Source organism: Miscanthus floridulus, chromosome 14, assembly GCF_019320115.1.
Source record: "Miscanthus floridulus cultivar M001 chromosome 14, ASM1932011v1, whole genome shotgun sequence".
NCBI classification, from domain to species: domain Eukaryota; kingdom Viridiplantae; phylum Streptophyta; class Magnoliopsida; order Poales; family Poaceae; genus Miscanthus; species Miscanthus floridulus.
Genome location: NC_089593.1, coordinates 16,914,335 through 16,920,334, shown reverse-complemented (window position 1 = coordinate 16,920,334; position 6,000 = coordinate 16,914,335).

Genomic DNA, 6,000 nt, shown 5'->3' with positions numbered 1-6,000 from the left:
ATGTTGAGAGAGTCATCGAAGTACATCTTCCAATACTTGGCGGGCCCCTGAGAGGCAGGTGTGCTTAAGTCTGTCCACTCGACGATGAAATCGACAAGTGCCTGAGACTTGATTGTAGTACGACTTGCAAATTCCAAGGAGAAAGGGCATAGCTCCATTGCCCATTTGACGATGCACCCATTTGCATCCTTGTTGCGAATGATGTCTCCCAGAGGGTACTCGGTCATGACCACCACACGATATCCGTCGAAGTTGTGTTTCAACTTTCGGGATGTAATTAGTATAGCGTAGATCAGTTTCTGAATCTATGGGTACCTGGTCTTGGATTCGCTGAGCACCTCACTGATGAAATAAATTGGTCACTATACCTTGTAGACGTGGTCGGGCTCATCGTGCTCGACCACCACGACAGTGGAGACCACTCGATTAGTTGCCGCAATGTAAAGCAGGAGGGTTTCATCTTCTCTGGGAGCAGTGAGGACCGGAGGTGATGTAAGGAATTGTTTCAGCTGTGTAAAGGCAGCGTCTGCTTCCTTCGACCACTCAAACTTCTCGGATGCTTTGAGCAGCTGGAAAAACGGTAGTCCTTTTTCGCCTAATCTGGATATGAAACGACTGAGGGCAGCCATGCATCCGGTAAGCTTCTGAACATCCTTCACCTTTTTGGGCGGCTTCATGTACAAGACAGCTTTTACTTTCTCTGGGCTAGGACATATGCCGTCGTGACTGATGACGTTGCCGAGCAGTATACCAGATGGAACACCAAAAATGCACTTCTTTGGGTTTAATTTCCATTGGAATGTGTTAAGGGCTGCAAAGGTACGTTCTAAGTTGTCGACAAGGGTGTATTCTTCCTTGGTTTTAACAACTACATCATCAACATAAGCCTCGACGAGGTTGTCTTTTATCTCATCTTTGAGGCAGGCCTGTATGGCGCGTTGGTAGGTATCCCCAGCGTTCTTGAGCCCGAACGACATGGTCGTGTAGCAGTAGGCGCCGAAGGGTATGATGAAGGATGTCTTGATCTGGTCATCCTTTTTGAGAGCGATCTGGTGATAACCAGAGTAGCAATCGAGAAAGGAAAGCAGCTCGCAACTGGCAGTTGAATCTACGACCTCGTCTATGCGAGGTAAGCCAAAGAGGTCTTTAGGGCAGTGTTTGTTGAGATCAGTGTAATCAATGCACATTCTCCATTCCTTATTCTTTTTGCGTACAAGAACCGAGTTGGCTAACCACTCTGGATGATACACTTCTTTAAGAAATCTGGCTGCTAAAAGCCGTGTAACTTCTCCCCTAATAGCCTCCTTTTTGTTGTGAGCGAACCGTCGTAGCTTCCGCTTGATGGGTTTGGCCTTGCCATCGACATTTAAGGAGTGCTCGATCAAGTTCCGAGGTACACCGGGCATGTCAGCGGGTTTCCATGCGAACACACTCATGTTGCTCCTCAAGAACCTGACGAGCGTGTCTTCCTATTTAGGATCTAGGTTGGCCCCGATAAGGGCCATTTTGCTGGGATCACCGTCGACCAGCTAGATCTCTTTGTGCTCTTTGGACTTGATGTTCTTGCGTGGGGCCTCGAGCTCTGGGATCTCTAGGTGGTCGACTGGGGTCTGCTTGGCGTCGAGCATGGTCTCGGCCATGTGAATAGAGAGGTCGTGAGCCTCTGCTATTTTGAAGCTGTCATCCTCGCAGGTGTAAGCTGCATATACGTTGCCCCTAAGAGTTAGAACCCCCTTCTCAATAGGCATCTTGAGCACCAAATACCTGTAGTGAGGTATGGCCATGAACTTGGTGAGCGCTGGTCGGCCAAGGATAGCATGGTAGGTGCCTTCGAAGTCGGCTACCACGAAGTTGACGTAGTCGGTGCGGAAGTGGTCTAGGGTACCAAATTGCACAGGTAGCATGATCTGCCCGAGAGGTGTGGAGCTCTGTCCGGGGAGAACACCCTAGAACTGTGCCTCGTATGGCTTGAGATTAGCCTAGGTTATCTTCAAGGCTGGCAAACTATTCTTGAACAGTATATCGATGGAACTGCCGCCATCAATCAGCACTCTATCGAACTGAACCTTATTGATACAAGGATCAAGAACCAGAGGAAAACGCCCTGGCTCAGGTATTGTAGCCCATTGGTCCTTTCTGCTGAAGGAGATCTCGCGGTGAGACCAAGGAGGGAGCCGTGGATCGGCGATGAGGTTGTCAGCATTGGCCACGTTCAAGCAAGCGCGGGCGAGCAGCTTGTGCTCTCGTTTGGTCTCAATGGACACTTTGCCCCCAATGATGGTGTGGACGTGGTCGGTTGGCTTGACGTACTTGTGACGGGGATCTGCGTCTTCATCATCGTTGTCCTCGTTACGTTGCTCCCCTGCGTCGTTAGGCTTGTTGGATTTATCCAGAGCCTATTGGCGCGTGTAGATGGATTTGAGAACATGGCAATTCTCCATGGTATGGTTTGACTTGGGATGGAGCTGGCAGGGTCCTTTCAATGCTTTGGCATAGTCTTCTTTGTAATTGCGACATCTGCCACCTTTTTTAACGATGTTGACTTCGCCGTCATCTTCCTGAGTACGCTTGCCCCTGTAATCGTCACGACGATTACGCCACTGATTACGCTGGTCGTGGTGGTCGTGAAAATCATTGAGCTAGTTGTGGCGATCAAAATTGTCGTTCCGACCACGGTTGCCGCGGTAGTCATCGCGGTGTGGGGGGTGGTCGGAGCATGGAACCCTTGCTGCTTCTTCGATGATTATCTTTTTAGCATCATCGGCGTTCGCATATTTTTTAGCAGTAGCTAGGAGCGCTATGACCGATTCAGGTCTTTTGCGGAGGAGCTTGTCCCTTAGGACATCATGGAAGCGGAGACCAGTGATGAAAGCTTTGATTGCCTCGTTGTTGGAGATTGATGGGACCTTGATGCGCATCTCCGAGAAGCGTCGGACGTACTCGCGTAGTGGCTCATCTTTGTGATCTCGAATCCGCTGCAGATCATATTTGTTGCTGGGTTGTTCGCAAGTAGCAATGAAGTTGTCGATGAATGCTTGCTTGAGCTCTTGCCAAGAATCAAAGCAGTTTGCCGGCAAGCTGACCAGCCATTGGTGGCCTGCATGGCCGACGGCGACTGGGAAGTAATTAGACATGACATGCTCGTCAGCCATGGCTGATCTGCACGCGGTTTCATAGAGCATGACCCATAACTCGGGGTTCTCCTTGCCGTCGTACTTCTAGAGTTTTTTGAGCTTGACGTTTTTTGGCCACACGACTTGACGAAGGTGAGGAGTAAACTGCTTCAAACCCGGAGGGCCATGGGTAGTATCATATTCCATACGGCGATAGCTTTCGTGGGATGCACGATCGTTGGCTCTTTGGTTAATGCGATCGCGCAGATCGCGTTCTCCGAGGGAATGGCAGAGATCGTTATTGCCATCACGGCGATCCCGATTGCCACCCTGGTTGACCCCGCGACCGCGGTTATCACGACGATTGTCGCGGTTGTCTTGTCGATTATCGTCCCGATTGTTGCGGCGGTTGTCGTCCCGGTAGTCGCGGCGGTTGTCGTCCCGACCACCATCATTACCACCGTTTCTGCCTTAACGGTTGTCTGGTGGGTTGTTGTTGCGCGAGCCACGTTGGTTGGGTGGCTATGGGCGACTTGAGTACTGGCGACTGCGGCTTGATTCGACTGAGACGGACGGAGCCCGGGCTTGGTTTGCAATCTCAGCGATCTAGGCTATAGCAGCCGTCAGGTAGGCTTGTACATCACCACGAATTGCCTGGATTTCCGGGGTATTGGGTAGTCGTTGCATTGTCGCTATAGCAACAGCTACGTTGGCGCTTAGAGTCCTGAAGACCTGCTTTTCCCCTACCCTATCAAAGGCATTGTTGAGATCGCGTGGCTAGAACCTTATGCGTCGTGCCTCCTCTTCTGCCTCGGCTTCGGCTTGTCTGCGATTAAACCGGTCAATATTACGTGCTTCGCGTGCTAGCCTTTCTTGTTCTGTTTCGCCAACTACCGATGGTTCGTCATTACTGACGACATTGATCAAGTCTCCTCGCCTTGGTGGGAAGGATGGGGATCGTGGGAACCCCGGGGAGTGGTCTGGGATATCCAGATTATATTCAACTTCTTCATTGTCACGATGCTGAAGCTCAGTGTGGACGGAGCCATTAGATGCGATGCTGGACGGGGAGCTTGAGCCGCCCTCTTGAACTGTGTGGACCGATCCTTCTTGATACTCCTCAATCCGAACCATGTTGATGAAGTTGCATGGCTTTGGCCTAGGTCGATGTATAAAACACAGATCCGAGCAGCGTTGTATATTATACGCGTAGTTGGAAGCAGTGTTTCGCAGGCCGTAGGGCTGAGCCTGGTAATTCTCTATCAAGGCTTCGCACTCGGAGAGCCGAAGACCCGTTGCGGGGGCTGGTCGGCGATGAACGGAGCGCCCTTCAGGAGTAGACGTGACCACGAGATCCGTATCGAGTCGTGCAGGACGACTGGCCCGAGCTGGTCGGGTAGATCTGTTGTGGGTAGTGGTTACCTGCTCGGTAGGTTGATTTTGAATTGAATCTACCAGAGCTAGGGTTTCAGCAAGCTTGGTGCTGACCTGATCGATGGAGTCGAGCAGGTCGGTGTTGTCGATCTGCCTCCCTTTATAGCGAGGAAGCGAACGACGGGTTGTCGGCGTGGCTGAAGACGATGCTGGTGTGGTCGGAGCCAGATCCAAAGTGGTCAGAGCCATAGCTGATGCTGGTGAAGCAGTGGTCGACGTAGATTGGATCTGCGCCTCCTCCGTGATCATGACGATGAAGTTGTCAGAGCCAGTGGTCTAGGTGATCTGGTCGATGGTGAACGTGAGGTCGTTCGGCGTAGCCATGAAACCGGGGATGATGACCATCTTGTTCATCTGGGGAGCAGTACACACACCCCCTACCTAGCGCGCCACTATCGATGAAATATGGTCGGCAGTCTACCTAGGGGTATGCCCAAGGTAGTAGATTATCGGCAGACAGGTGCGCAAGCTACGAACGAGATGGTAACGCAAGACAGACACGAGGTTTTATCCAGGTTCGGCCGCCGTGAAGGCGTAATACCTACGTTCTGTGTCTGATTGTATTGCTGTATGTAAATGAGATGATTTCTGAGAGGGGTCCCCTGCCCGCCTTATATAGTCTGGGGGCAAGATTACAGATCTGGAAATTAATCCCAACCAGTTACAATTGTCATAGGTGGCCGGATAAGGATTTCTATTCTAACCGACCAGGATCTTGTTTGATCTCCAAGTCTGCCTTGATTCCTTGCGCGGGACTCCGAGCAGATCGACTGGGCCGTGCGTCGTCTTCTAGTGGGCCGGACCCCCTGGTCCGGGCCGGCCCAAACCTAGCCGTAAGGGTATAGGGGTTAATACCCCCACATGTAGCATTGCAAAATTTGAACTACTTGTTATGCAATACGAACACAATATGAAAGCACATGTATATATTCAAAGTAACATTAACAGACATATCACGCACTAGTAACATAAACAACTTCACTAGGAATATAAGCATTTGACGAAACTTCATGAAGTCATCAAAATCGACGTATCCCGTACTAGTAAGTACCGACATTTGTAAACTAGTATCTATACCCAAAATCCCTAACTAAATAACTAACTATAAACTAAATAATAAATACCTAATCAATCCCTAAACCTAAAATCCTAACTATACTAGAACACACAACCTCAAACCTAAAAACTACCTACGTAAATCACAAACAAATTCACTAACCTAACTATCTTAAATCATTAACTATCATAAATCAATAACAATCATAAAACCCTAACTATCCTAAATTACTAACTATCCTAAATCACTAACTATCCTAAATCAATAATAATTAAAATAACATGAAATCGAGAGGGAGGTACCTTAGGAACGGGCGGTCTTGACGCGCCGGCATTCGTGGCACGGGTGCTGTTTGGGGAGTGGGCGGGCGTTGGCGGCGGCGAGGCGCGTGCGGCT